At 41.9% G+C, this 15,897-nt stretch overlaps 1 long non-coding RNA gene across 1 annotated transcript in view; it reads right to left on the minus strand.

Moving 5' to 3' along the window:
• Nucleotides 1-14,340, minus strand: part of LOC131463215 (uncharacterized) — a 30,200-nt gene extending 15,860 nt beyond the window's left edge. Inside the window, exons 1-3 of the long non-coding RNA XR_009240960.1 lie at nt 14,203-14,340; nt 4,025-4,147; nt 2,895-2,968 (exon numbers count right to left, since the gene is read on the minus strand). This is a non-coding gene — a long non-coding RNA (uncharacterized LOC131463215). The remainder of the gene's footprint in view (nt 1-2,894; nt 2,969-4,024; nt 4,148-14,202) is intronic.
• Nucleotides 14,341-15,897: the final 1,557 nt, after the last annotated feature.

Genomic DNA, 15,897 nt, shown 5'->3' on the forward strand with positions numbered 1-15,897 from the left:
TGTGCCCGCATGGCTCGCTTCATTTTAACCAAACAGAGCTGAAGGTGAGCGAGCTACTGGAGGATAGATAGAGACGGCATAATCGTGCGTGGGAGAGAGATATAACCGATGCTTGTCAATCATCACCAGACGCCCTTCTTGATACATGCAGTTCTACTTTCCTCATCATTCAGGATAAGTTCCGACTCGATACACTGGAGGCTTGCTGATTTTGATGCACTTATTCTCCACTTTGCTTGTGCATGTTGAATGTGACACATACTTTATTCTGTCTCACTTAACACACACATGCTGTTCCACAGCCATGTTTTTCAGGAGGGAGAAAAGGAGGAATGGCAGCCGAGGATGAATGCATTTTTCATTATTATATATTCTCTCCACTCCTCCGTTGGCAGTAAGAGCAACCTCTGCTTAAACATCTCTCCTCTGCCCCTCGGCGCTTCTCCGTGTTTTGGACGCCGGCCAAGCAAAAAGTAATTTAAACATTACAGGAAATTAAATCTCACATTTCCAATTTTTACCCTAAAGTTTAGGTACAATGAAAATGTCACCCATGAATTATGGAATCAAGCTGAATTTCTCCTCCAAACGTTAAACGGTGAATGTAAATGTCCTTGACAACAAGGTGGGCACTTGAGAGGCTCTGTTTTTCCCTCCCCCTGATGTAATGCTACAGCCAATCATCGGCAGATAAAGGGCTGTGTTTGTCCGCTATAACAATACTTACTGTTTGTTATTATGCTTGTGTATAATCTGCTGCTGATAACGTGGAGCCGCCAAAATGTTCAGCGTTTTGTCAGAACAATGACAACAAAGACTTTCTAGTCTGATATTTATGTGTTTTACAGATATAATGTTAAATCTTTTGTGCAGCCACCATCTGCTCAGCAACATTTATCATTGTATCATATCTTACATCTTATATTAAGACATTACACCAGTCGCCCAAATTCAGAGTTATCCAAGAATCACCTGTTAACACACGTCTCTGTGAGATTTCATTGCCTCAGCACAGCACCGCACAGCACTACTGCGAGGATAATACATCCACTTGATACGTCTCATATCCAGACCAAATTATATTTACTGCTAAATCACATTTCTGATGGCGCAACGTTATTAGAAAATTGCATGTTGTGCATTTGATTTATGTCCCAGCATATCTAGAGAAAGAAGAACACCCACCCCTCCGCGCTTGCAGGTGAGATGAGTTCCTGCAGATTGCTGTTAGTGTCATCCTGCAGGCTAAGTGTTGTATATTAAAGAGACATCGCAGTGGATTGTCACCCTGGTGCCCCACCACCTAGCAATGGGCCATCTTTAATTATGGTCCAACAGAGGTGAATGCATCAGAAAAGGCCTGACAGAGCGACCGGTGTGTAGATTATTTTAATTTGCGCCCCGCCCCTAGGTGAGTGATGCGGCCGGCCTTGACCCTCCTCTGACTGCATGGATTAATGCCTGGTAATGACTGCTGAGGCTATCATTGCGGCGGGCATCATTAATTATCCTCATTGATTGTTGCTCTCAGAGATAAAGCGTTCTGCTGACTAGAAAATACCCTCCACACGCAAGGTCAAGGTACAAAAAAAAAAAAGGCGAGGAATTTAGATAATCACATTGGGGCCACCACAATGACAGTAGAAAATAAATATGGCTGATGCCCAGTACACCCTACACCACTGATGTCCCACCTGCTCTGTCCGGTCCTTTGCTCCTCTCTCCCTCAATCCCTCTGTCTCACTGTTTCCTGTTTTTTTTTTGTTTTTTTTACCGATAACAAGGATTTAAAGACTGCCGGCCCATGCCTAACCTGATTAAGTCAGGTGTAGGAACACACCGTTTGTGCTTCTGTGTGCAAACACTAATGACTTGACAGAAACACTGCCAAGGAGCGAGGGAGTGAAGGGAGATGATGAGAGAGAGAAAGCGCTGGAAGACGGCAGGAAAGAAGCGGCAGGGAGACAGAGGTGAGGTAAGCTCAGGCTGGCAGGCAACTGTACTGTTCAGACAGATTAAGTTTCTATGGCTGCCATAACTGAGAAGACAGCAGGAAGTAAAGGTTTTATATTTACACTACCAACCTGCCCTCATATACACAGAAACAGGCGCACACACACATACCTCTGACTAATCTCCATCTTGGGCAATTGAATTAAGGAAGGAAATCACACGAAACCTGCGATTACAATGAACATATATGGAAATACTAGCACCATGAAAGGACATAAATGCAGCATCATGCAAAACCACAAATGACATTGTAAAACTGTAAATCTGCAATTAGCTTTCTTATGCCGAGAAAAAAAAAATGTTTTTAGGGACGATTATAACTAAATCTGACAGACATTGTTTGTTAACGGTCTTCCAGGTGTTGCCAAGTCCTGCCCCATGGTTCAACCCTTCTTCCTCTTAAGGCCCTGGTATACGTCCGAATTGCGTCATTAACGCACAGCGCGTTGGGTGTGCATGGACAGCGCCATGGAAGCTCCAGCCAGCCGAGGGTTAGCTTAGCTTAGCTTAGCACAAACAAGTGTAAAATGGGGTAACAATTCTTGAGTGGTTAAGATGGTTGAGAGTTCACCATTTGATTACTGGGTCAACATAAGGCCCTTTTCCACTAATCACTTCAACTAATACCTGCTATCACCTGGCTTCTGTCTGCAATAGAACTAATCAGCATTCACTGCCAGATCAAATGACTTTTGTTTTTTCAGCTCTGGCATTTATTAGCAGTAATGTAAAAATGCCAAATGGATGATCACTGAGTCAGCACTGTTCTGCACCTTTTCCAGCATGACATTGCGATGTGCACCGTTCAAGCGGCAATCTAAAATCTTTCCGTAGCTGCTGACTTAGAAAGAGGGAGGTTAAAGGTAAAAAAGTGTACTCACGATGACATTGACGGTGATTCTTCTGTTGTCCACTGGGTGTTTTATGGCACACTTGTGACTTTGAACACGTCTCACTGTAAATAAAAACAAAAAAAAATGTTTTCTAGATGTAATGGAGAGGATTCACACTCACATTCACACCTATGTTCACCAAACGTTATCCCACACAGCCAAGAGGAGAGCATGCAGACTCCTGACAGAGAGGCCTTGGTCAAACTGGGAATCAAAACAACCTTCATTTACATTAAAAGTCTTGTTTGTTAATAGTGGCAGGATGGAAAGTCCAGTCTGCTTATTGTGAGTCAGACATACAGTACTCCCACCTTAACTTCTGCATTGGCAGTGAATATTGGCATTGCACTTAAAATATGAGGTGCAAAATCATCCAATTTAGATCAAATTATGAGCTGAAAAATGTGAGCTGGCTCGTTATAAGCATGTGCCACCTTCGTGAGATGCTTAGTGTGGGTATCTGTGTGTGTGACAGTGTGTGTCTCCATTCCCAGACTCAAACTGGATGACCTGGCAGACGTGAAGTGAGTGTGACAGAAAGGTATTCCCTTTCCAAAACGCTGTTTAGAGAGGCTGCCATTACACCTCACTTGTCCCTCTCTCTGTCTTCACTGAAGCCTGTGATTGGCATGTCTTTATATGTGAATCCTGTTATTTCAGCGACTCACTCCTTTGTACAACTAGCCAATGTCAAACAGCAAATAAGTAAAAATAAATCCTGGTGCTGAGGAGAGGGGAGGGATGAAGCAGGGGAGAGAGCCGGGGAGATACTGTACATAAGGGTTAGTCATAAAGATTGTCCCACAAAGGAACATTCAGGTTTTCATATTCTTCAAATTGACGTGAGGAATATGTGTAGCTACATGCCATGGATTTTGGTGGTCTTGATGCATAAATGCACTTGTCTGGGTTTCATGAGGCGAAAGAGATGCAGACAGTGGAGGCAGGGCAAGATGAAGGAGTCGTCTGTCTTTTTTTGTTAGTACCTGTTTGAAGTGTATCAGAAGGAGCTTTCCAAGGTCTGGAAATTCATTACTGGACAGAAGCTTTGAAAGAGGTCTGTTGGAAGTGTGTGTGCGTGTGTGCGTGTGCATGTCTGTGTGTGTGTGTGTGTGTACCTGTGCCTGCAGCCCATTGTATTCAGAGTGGAATTGCTTAGCAGTTGCCTGAGGCAATGAGAAGGCTGCTATGACCAGGTATGGCTAGCCATTACTGCAGGGCATCAGACTCCATCAGACTCTCTGGAGAAAAGATCATACAGACCATACACACCCATATAAGTAGTCTGTGTGTTTGTTTGTGTGCATTTGTGTGTGACAAAGACAAAAGAAACCCACAACCTATGTCTAAGTCATAAACCTTTCATAAGACCAGAGAGTTTGAACTTAAATTGTGATATCCTTCAGAGCTGTGACCACACGACTTGTCATGCGCATGTGTGTGTGTGTGTGTGTGTGTGTGTGTGTATGCATATGTGTGAAACAGTGGCACAAAGACAACTGAGACAGAGACATCACATGTTGTTGAACAACTGTGGACAAATCAATACGTGACCACAAACTGTCAGGAGGGCCCAATCAGAAGCCAAAAACTGGAGGTTTAAGTGATTCAGCGTTTAAATGCACACGTTTACATCGAGATATACAGTAAACTGCTGTGGTGTCGTACTTCTTTTCTACTCGACTCTTCTTGACGGAACATTAGATTACAGCTGGAAGTGCCTTTAGTTTTCATCATGAGAGAACATCCTTGGGGCAAACAGAGGGACTCTCCTCAGGAACAAAGATCAGTGAGACGGGTTCAACAGCTACTAGAGTCCAAGGACACATCAATCATCCTGGGTGAAAAAGCCACAGTCCACGGTAGCGCTGTTCGCGGTGCAAATGGTGCGACACGTACTAAGAATGCAACACACGGTATATGCGTGACCATTTCTTTAGATGGGAACTGAAAAGACCATCTTGTATAATGTGCACGTTCTATCTGGAAACGATCACACAAAATGATCACCCTTTTGTTTTGTGTAGCAAAACACATATGACCTGCAAAACGCTTTGGCCTCATGTGTACCTAGATGGGTGTGATGTGCTATGTGAGCATATACACGTATGATAAACACACATACACACACATGCAAAACAATCTAAGGGATCTGGGGGGGGGGGGGCTGCGGTGTTGTGGCATGATGCCCATCTATCTTTCTGACATCTCCTAACCCAATCCCACTGGGGCTAACTGAATTCAATCCTGAGCATTAGATAAGCACATACCCCCTCCCCTCTACACACACACACACACACACACACACACACACACACGTGTGGGTCCATGAGCATAGCATGCACACATAGCAGCAGGTTTAGATTGTTTCTACAGTCAAGTGTTTGTGTGCAGGTCACATAGCAAGAGGGGGAATGAAGCAAGAAATCAAGAGAAAGACGCCAACAGGCCCGGCAGACAAAGACAGACCCTAGCAGAGGAGAGCAAGACAGAGAGAGAGAGTGAGAGCTTTGACGTTGTCTGTCCAGTGGGAGTCCATCCTCTGTCTCTCCCCTTACCCTGTCTCCACCACCTCTATCTTGTCTATGTCTCTCACTCATACCTTTCACACCCACACCTCCGCCCCTACAGTTCTCCCCTCGGCAGCTTTATGCTGATTGTTTAGGCTTCTTGGTGCCCATCACGCTCATCGCTCTATGTTTCCATCAAACACAGCATTTATCTTATCATTGCTTTGACAACTGCCTATTAGTCCAGAAGAGTCTGCGAGCTTAGTGTTCCCATGGCGATGACACGGTGACATTGCCAGGCGGCTCTGAACCGCCTGCTGATACAGTGGACCTTCTTTTCCCTGTCCTCCTTGCACCCTGGCCTCCCATATGTCTTCCTCGTTACTGTTCCTTTTGCCTCCCTTTTGTCCCTGCAGTGTCTGCGGACCCTGTGCTCCCACAACCATCACACCCCTGGAGCTTACAACTCTTTCAAGTCGAGTGCATTTGTGTGTTGGTGTGTGTGTGTGTGTGTGCTAACATGTATGGTTGTGTACAACTGAAGGATAAATCTGCAGTGTCTTTTTGTAGCCACCAAAGAGATTCTCCAGACACACCTGGTGAGGCCATAATGTGCTTGTTTGAGTCTGGGAACTGTGTATACAGACATCTGACACAAATGTACACTTTTGCTATTGACAGAGATTCTGGAGTCACATTGAGATGAATTTAAAAACAAAAGCAAATACAAGTGAAAAATCACATACAAACTTTGCTTTCATCGACTGTATCTTGGAAAAGTATTGAATTTTTTTATCAATAAAAATGTAGTTGCAGATAAAAGAGGAAATCACGTCACTGAAATGTCCCTCCCCACTTCTACAGTTCGCTGTCCTTACAGATACAGCAGATACAGTGGGTGAGAGGAGGACGGATGAGACATAAACGAGACCGCATAGAGACAACAGTTATCGGTGCTCTTTATTTACGCCATAAAATCGAGCCTTGTTATCTTTCTTTCTGGGGTGACCTGGACTTTTGTGCCAACTACTGCTTATTTCAGAAAAACTCACAATATTCACTTTCTAGCAGATGATGGAAACATGGTAAAAATAACATTTCCCATATTTTTTTTAAATTCAGCGCAGTGGACAAGGTCTTACTCAGGCTCTTCCCCTGCTATTCCAAATATAGTAGCTTCTGTTGTCAAAAACTAACACAGCACTGACAAAAGACTAGACTTTCATAATGGCATAGTGAATGACAAACATCACTACAGTATAAATTACAGTGTTGAGGTAATGTGCTGTCTGATGCTGCTAACTGATTCCTCTTTCTCTGCTCTTCTTGTCCAGCAACAGTTTGCATTGCACTTATTTGTGTCTACGCTATCAATTCACCAACTTAAATGTGATTTTTCAAGGCTTTTTTCAGATTTTCTTTGTTTCCATTCATGTGGTTTTAGGCACAAATCCGAAAATTAAACTACAACAGGCTAATGGGAAACACACCTACTGATATAAGCCCATGTATAACACTGTCATTTTATATCTAATCAGAATGCGATCCTGTGGCTGGTGGTTCACTGCATTAGCTGTGATCTGGTGTCTGTCTGTGTCCTCTTTCTCATTGGATCTGGTTTAGAGAGGAAGGAGTCTCTAAGGGCAGGTCACAGGGGCCCAGCTCTAATAATAGAGTGTAAATCTCAGTCATTACTGTTCTGACAGGACACTGTGTCACCATTGTCTGGCACAGAACTCCACTTGAGTGTAGAGGCTTCAAATTAACTACTGTTTTTATTGTGGGCAGCCGAGAAACCCTTGTAGTCTGGTAAACGACAGAGTCTGAAGGGATATGGGAGTGCAGTATACAGTCACTTCAGCAACAACTGATATGATGTGATACTGAACTTTGACTTGCTGTCTATCATTTCTGACAACTACCATGAGACCACAAGGCTGTTGCAGTACTGGAAGATTTTTATTTCTATTTTTTTTTGGATACAAATATCAAGCACAGTTATGCCAACAAATCTGAAAACTACTGTTACTGTACTGTATAATACTGCTCTCTGCTGTTAAAACCGCACACCAATGGGACTGACATTTGACATCCTCTTGCCCAGGAAATCATCATTGGTCTCAATAACAGCGAGCCGTAAAATCACATTTCAGCATCCATCGATTTTTATTTCATAGTAAATGGCAGGTAACAAACTGCGAGGCTGCGTAGCGGTGCAGTGTAAATGTGCCTCTGATAAACAGTTAAAGAAGTTCATCCACTCTGCTGAACTGCGGCTTGGCGGCAGAAAAATCAACACTAATCTGATGAGAGGCAGCAAAACAAATTCCACTGTTGTGCTCTCAACACAGAACACGGAACACAGAGAGGAGAGGAGAGGAGAGGAGAGGAGAGGAGAGGAGAGGAGAGGAGAGGAGAGGAGAGGAGAGGAGAGGCAATAGGGAAAAGTGGAATAACGGTGGAAAGCGAAGAAAAATTGAAAGACACTGAAACATTATCTGCATTTATAAATGCAGCATTAACAACCACATCCCTAATTGTGAATTTCGAAAATCAAATGTCAATACATAATTATTTTACTGTAATCTGTAGCTGCTGTAATGGTTTGTGAAGAACAGTACAGGCTATGTAGGTTGTAGGTAATGGGCTAAATCATAGAAAACATACATGAAAACATAGAAAACATACATGAAACTTTCTAGTATGTATGTTCTTCTTGTAACCTGGTTTTATAACTCCTAAATCCTCTTATCTGTCTCTTTCCTCTTTTCCCCTTTAGTTGCTCTCCCTCTCATCTCTGTGCTCTTTTTGGAGGAAAAATGCCAGATCAACAGAAATGTCACATCCAGGATAACAGGCTTACTTTTGTATCTTCTAATTGAAGTGCCTTCCTGCCTTAGTGTCTGACAGCTCCTTTTGACAAGTGATGTGTTTTTTGAGAGTGAATCAGCTTCCTTTGGTTCTCAGTGCTATAGACAGCAGAGATCAGTGAGGGTCAAACTGAATGCTGGGCTCTTCACTGAGCTGCTGCTGCCTCCTGCCATCACAAAGCTTGTCATTCATTTTATCGTTAATCCTGCCCTCTTCTTTCAATAGATTCAGTCTCTTCTTGAGTTTTATTTTTTTCACCCTCAAAAGTCCCAAACACGGCCCAAAGATGTTTTACAAAGACTTTTCTTTCTGTATTTACAACAAATCAAATCACTATCATGTAAAATATACAGAAACTCATTACACAACTGTGAAGTTTTAAAGACCTTCAGCATTATTTAGGCTCATTTAGGCGACTGAAGTAGGTTTGTAGTAGGTTTCTTTTGTTTGGTGTTAGAAAAGTTATTTCTGGAACCAAAGCAGCACAAGGTAAGATAACTGCTAAATGTATGATTGATTATTTATAAAATGGTATATCACAATGGACCCTGATCATACTGATCATTGTCTCCCAGGCGTGAAGGGTAAACATTTACGACATTAAAGCAGCATTAAGATGTCTTAATAGGGATTTTTTTGGACGCGTCAGTGGGTCAACAATTAATTCTCCATCGACATCCGAGGCTGACAAATTCTGCCAATGATGAACATTGGTTTACCACAAACATCCCTTAATCTTACCCATGTTTTAACTGCATCAACCCTAGAGGTGAAAGGTGTATGAGTTGCAGTGGAATGAGTGGAATTATTGCAACTAAAATGTATTCAATTACAAAATGAGATGCAAGGAACAATAAACCTCACCATGCTTCCCAAGTACTGTGATGATATTAAATGGTCATTTCAGTCTAATCCTGTATAAATGTGATCTCCGTTCAGGGTGGCTGTTTAGTTCATTTTTCTTTGGTCTATGGTCTTATGGTTCTGGTGGTGCCAGAGCTCGTCCATACTTGCGTATAATCTCATCTTTGCCTGCTTTGTTTAACACGGATCCATCAACAGCGAGAGAACAAACCTTCAATTATATCTTTGACCAACACACACACACACACACACAGCTCATCCTCATCACTGGAAGAACGCCACATCCACATGGAAAGGAAATATGGTAGGAATCAAGTCTTTTTTTTGTCTGGAAGACTTCCTACGTTTTACTCCCTCTGCCTCGCCTTGGCGTCTTCCCACTTTCCCACTCCAGCTCTGTGTGTGATATTATGAAGAACAGATTTCCCAGAAAAGAAATAAAAGGGCTTGTTAGCAATGGGAAGGAGGGAGAGAGGGAGAGAGAAAGAGATCAGAAGGACAGTGTTGAGGCTGACAACAGCCCAGTCTGCCCACACCATCAACAAACCCACCCAGCAGCTCGCCAGGCATTTACAGGGCCACATAAATCCACATCCAGGTCACATTACTGCTCGCCTTCATCAGTGTTTACTGGCATGTTAAAGATTGTAATAACACTGGTCAGGGCAGAGATTTCTAATTTAGATGTTTTTTTAAAGGGTTTTGTAATGCAGCTGTGAGGCAAGGGGAGAAGTGGTCAGAGGGAGACAGATGCTGGCACCGAGGGAGAAGAGGTGTGACCACATTTGGACTGAGATGAGAAAGAGACCTGCGAGGTCACGCTCTATAAACACGCTTCAAATCAGGATGCAAGAACTTTGTTGTACATAGTTTCAGTCAACAATTTGTGCATGTCTTCATGTTTTCAGTGGTCATTTGAGGTGATATACAAGCGGTTTGAGTCATGATGGTAAACATTCTGCTCCAGCAGTGAAATAAACCTCTAAAACAAAGGGGCAAATCAGAAATTCCCTGGAGTTTTTTTTTTACTCTCTCTATATGCGTGTTCTCATTCTCTTGCTTTCTCTCTTATGCTTCAACTTCTGTGCAAAGGCTTGAAGCTTGTGTAGTGTATCTTCTTTGGGTAGCAGCACATACCTCTACTCTACTTAGATAGAATTGAGTTAGATCAAATACTTGAAAAAGTTGCACAAAGAGTCTGTGCTTACTTAAACTTCATTCATTTCATTAAAGCCTTTTTGCTTTAATGAAATGCTGTTGCTGTTACAGCAACCCCTGACTGCACACACACGATACCTGTTTTTAGTTGTTTGCTGCGTAAAGCGACAGAACTACTGACCAGAAATGCAAAACTGGAGGTCTCTCACACAAATAATGGCTACTTAAGCATAGTAGAGGATAATTGGCGCCCTTTCCGACAGTCGTGGCGTGGGTGCCTTCAGATTTTAGGCTGATTTGAACAGATTATCTGGCCAAATTATCCTGCAGTGTGAGGGGTTAACAGACCTGTCTTCCCGATTTCAAATCAAACATGTTTGATATTTATGATTGAACAGCGATTGGGGCGTGAGCAGAACCCCACAATAGCTAATGAGAGCGAGTTGACCAGGGAACGTATGTTTAGAACCATTTCATCTTCTCAGCGCAAAACATCCAAAGACGCCAGCTATCAACTGACAACGCTCAGGTAATCCCTATGAGATCCCAAAACCCTGGAAACCCCAAGTGTGTGGTCCTGCGTCTTGACTAGATCGTCTCCTTTGTGCCTTCTCAGGATTAAAACATCGGTTACAAAATTCGTTATCTCTGCGGTCTCCCACCTTTTTAATAAACTCACGTCAGATTTAAAAATCCTCTAGTGTGGGGCAGGCTTTCACATGTTTCTGCCGAAAATAAGGTCTATACTGCCACTGTTCTTTTCTACTGAGCTGTGTAACCATAATACTTTAATGACACACTACAGTATAATGGGACTATCACACTTTGCTCATCATCTTAACACTACAACCACAACTGCTTCAGTCCAACACCAACAGTAGACCGTGTCAGATTCAGGCCCGAACTTGCACAGACATTCTTTCTTCTTTTTTTTTTAATCGTCTCTCTTTCTATAAATTTGCTCAAGAATAACGTTTAAACACAGTGTGTTATTTCTCCCGCGAGGGGTCTCTCATTTAAAACAAACAAAAGACCTAGTTTGAAGACACTGGGAAGCAGCATGGGATCATGGGAATTGCTGTCTTGCTGTCTCGTTTGGTTCTCTTGTGCGTTTCAGAGCTTCGGCAGCAGAATGCACAAACGGCAATGAGTACTGGTGATCCAGTTGTAATAAATATGTACAATAAAATTAAAAAACAAAAGACAATGCAGTTCTTCCTCATTCAGATGTTTCATGGGAATTTTGCTCTCAAAGTGACAGCAGAGACAGATGCTTCTAAAAAGTGACTGAAATGAGTGTTGGAAATGTTGTGGCTAATGTAAGTACACTACACAACAAAATATATAACATTATTCTTAAGGTACTATTCCAAATATTCACATTTTTGTGCTACTTTTTTTCACGTTTATTTTTACAATAGTTTTCTACATTGCAAAATAATTTGATCTCATTTTGTGAAAGTCGAAGACATCATTTAATGATGACTCATGACTCATGATTTGTTCCGTCTTTGGCACACGCAGTACTCCTGAAACCATTGTGGTGTTAGAGAACTTTGTTGTGGAACATTCGTATATTTTCCTATTGCTACTTTTTACGTAAGTAAAGTAACCTAATACGCTTTCTGCCTCTTCATCACACACAGCACATCTCCTCTCAGCTCCATCATCAAAACAGCTAAATATTCCTTGTGTAGTCTGGTACGCAAACAAACAAAGCCAGCCTGACTTGTTTATTATGGTGCATTAAACCTGACCCTCAGATTTGGCCACAGCTACAAACCGATGCCAAGCCTCAGAGCAGAGCTAATCACTTGTGATTTATTTCATATTTCCTTGTGATTGGGGGTAATCAGGGCCTGACAGTTTGCCCTGTGCTGTGGCTGCTCTGTTTACATAGCTCTGCTGGAGACTTGTTGACACTGAGACAAGGAGCCCAACTGCTCTCAGGGTCTGGACAGTATTTAGATCTGAGTTTGCCTGTTACAGGGAAGGACAGGTTGACCGGGGGCAAAGGGAGGGGGGGGTGGGAAATGCTGCTGAGTGGACAAAAGACAAGAAGAATGGTGAAATTAGACCGCATCAGTGACTATTTGTATGTGTTAAAAGAAAAAAATCCATCCTGAAATAACATAAATGCTGTAAATACATAATTTCACTATAGACACAGCCTTCTTTAAACACCTTTAAAGGCGTTTTAAGGAAATCATAATGAAAGAAACATGTTGTTGTTTTACACAGCCTTTTTGACCAGTACACTTCTGCACTTTGATTATGTCTCTCTTTTTAATCTGCTTTAATTACTTCCTTTTAGCTTTTATAATCTGTTGTGAGTTTTATATCTGAAATAGTTTGTTTTTTTGTCTCCATAACTATTTGTTGTCATTTGTGCTGCTATCTTGACCAGGACTGCAAGAAGAGATCTTGTATCTCAGTGGAACGTTCCTGGATAAATAACTGATAAATACAAAATAGCAGATAATAAAAAGTTTTGTTTTGTATTTGTGGGGTCCTTGTGTGATATGGTGGTGTCTACCAATTTGTTAAAATATCAACATTACTCCATCAACAACAGAAGAAAATGAGATGGTGCACCTCAAACGGTTTATCCTCCAATTAACTTTCAAATATATAAATATGAATTTCTTCATGGGCTATTATTGGAATTTTGCACCGTAAAAATGTCTTTATGTTTTGGTCTACTCTGCCTGCACATACAGTGTATTTGATCACAGGAAATAGTTTCAGAACTATATTACATACATATTGCTCCATTTGACAAATAAATCATTAAAACTGAAAAATCATGGGTTGTGGACAAAATGAGACATTTGAGAACATCATCATTTTGAGGTTTGAGAAACACTGATCAACATCTTCTGGCATTATATGGACCCAACAAATATTTCATTGAGAAAGTAATCGACAGATTAATCGATTATGAAAATAAAAATGACTCTTACGCCATTACTGAGTGCATTAAGAAGACAGTTAGGAAATAGTTTCAGACCACAATACAGGACCAGCTGAATGACAACGAGTACAACAAAAGTTACTGTAAGTGAAGTAAAATATGGAGCGCCAAGAGTTTGAAATGGGCTTAACCAGAAATGACTCTTGTATCTTGCCTGATCTTAGTTTGCAGGGAGTATTTCTGTCAGTGTCCTCACCTGCCAGAGAATGAGATGATGCCAAATGCACAAGCACAACAAAAAGCAAAAAAAAAAAGAAAAAAAAGTTCTACTCCAGAGAAAGAGCATACAGCTGTCAAACAAACATCTCTTTTTCTCAAAGGTAAAGAGTCATCAACCCCCAGTGCACCTGCAGCAGGCCTCAAGTCAGTGACGCCAGTAAAGATAGATCACAAACTCATGTTTGTGATCTTTCCAGCTGGAGCAAGTGGAATATTTAACTTTTTTTTTCTTTTTACGTTGCGCTGCATGAAAAACCTGAAAAGTTTGAAAAGACTAATCAATTTACTGAAAGGTTTTTGTTTGACTCCAGAGCAAGAGTCAAATCTTTGAAAAGCATCCTTGGAAGAAAAAAAAAAAAAGAGGCATGCACTGAATTCATGCCTTTGTATTCTTTTGGTCTTTTGTTTGTAGAAGGTTCATACATGGAGGAGGAGGTAGTTGGCTCCAAGTATCAACCTCAAATAATATCACACACACATGCATGCGCACACATGTGTACAGTCTTTAAAAGAAATGTATAATGCTGTTAGATATTATTTTAAGTCGAGGTACTGATTTCAATGCCAAATGTCAAATCAGATGTGGATGACTAGGAGGCTTTTTTTATGCTAATGAGGTGGTTAATATTCTGATGATATGTCTACATGAAGCATGAGTGTGTTTTAATATCCCAGAGAAGGTGTGTGTGTGTGTGTGTACCTTCACATAGAGATGCTGTGTACCCAGGGGCGAAGCAGCGCACTCGCTACAGTCTGTGTTGGCTCGAAATTTGCTGTTTTACCGCAGGAAGTAACACAAAAGAGCAGCAGGAATGTTTATGAACACCTCCGATCCCCGAGGACCTGCGGGCTGACCTGATTATTGCCTGTCTGTAATTCCACAGTCGGGAAGGTGCTGCTGCTCCTGGAGGGGTTCGTGTGTGTGTGTGTGTGTGTGTGTTTATTCATGTATCTGTTGCTTTGTGAGGACCAACAAAAAACCGTTTAAAACCATACGTGAGTGAGTGAGGACATTTTGGGAAAGTGAGGACATTTCGGCTGGTCCTCACACCTGTAAAGGCCTGGTTTTAGGGTTAAGGTTAGGGTAAGGGGCTAGGGAATGAGGGTCCTCACTTCTAATACATGTCTTATGTAGGCCACACACAGTTGGCCTTTTGAGGATTAAGACCTGGTTTTAGGGTTACTGTTAGGGTTAGGGTAAGGGTTAAGGTTAAGCATTTAGTTGTGATGGTTAAGGGTAAGGGGCTAGGGAAGGCCGTATGTCTATGAGCGTCCTCACAAAGAATGCATCAGTGTGTGTGTGTGTGTGTGTGTGTCTGTGGACCCATTGTCAAGCAAACCTATCTTTGTGAGGACATTTTGTCTTGTCCATACAACTTTAAAAGCCTTTTTGATGATTAAGACCTGGTTTTAGGGTTAGGGTAAGGGTTAAGGTTAGGCATTTAGTTGTGATGGTTAAGGTTAGCGTAAGGGGCTAGGGAAAGCATTATGTCTATGAGAGTCTACACAAAGAATGCAAAACCAGCACGAGTGTGTGTGTTCCATTACTGATAGGTATCATTAAAGATCATTAGAGGGTTGAGTTTCAAGCTGCTTTGGTTTTGTGTGTAAGTCTGTTTCTGTCAGACGCACTCTAGGAAGATCACTAAGAGCACAGCCCTGAAGATACACACTCACATATTTAAACACACACACACACACACACACACACTGAGCTGAACTGAGGGTATTTATCAGCCGAGCTTGTTTTGTTATTGCATGCATTCTTTTGACATGAGCTCCGACTGTGGCCTTTGTAAAAGACGAAATCAAATAACAGGGCCAACGGGAGCAAAGTTACAACCCCCTCCAGCATATACAAACAAAAATAAACCTTGGCTGTTTATATCTAACAATAGGAAAACAACTTTTACTTCAAGGCTATTGCGAAGTTTGAGCAGTCACTTAAAAGGTTTATGTATATTTGTCTACTTGTGTATTCTGAGACGGCTGGCATCTTCTCGTTTATTTCCCCAGATAGCTATTTGTTAAGTTATGTTTAGTATTCACTGCCAGAATGTGTCATGAGCGATTTGGCTGATCAGCTGTTGATTTGCAGGCTGATCCAGGAACGCAGCGGTTAACTGGTTCAGCGTGTTTAAATGTAGAGAGCAGGGAAGAGGACCAGGCCCCCAATCAGCCAAGTGACCTACACAGTGTAGTGAACACAGCCATGAAACATCTCTATCCATCATTGGAAACAGCACAGTGGACACAGTGGAGATCAGGGGAGGCCAAACCATAGCTGGGTGCTGCCATCTTCTGGCCAGGCTTCTCTTAAGAAGAGTAGATTCATTTTACACAGCATATTTTTTCCCACTGAACGTAACACAATTTTTCTTTTTTCTTATTACAG

The sequence above is a fragment of the Solea solea genome, chromosome 7, assembly GCF_958295425.1.
Source record: "Solea solea chromosome 7, fSolSol10.1, whole genome shotgun sequence".
Classification (NCBI taxonomy): Eukaryota; Metazoa; Chordata; class Actinopteri; order Pleuronectiformes; family Soleidae; genus Solea; species Solea solea.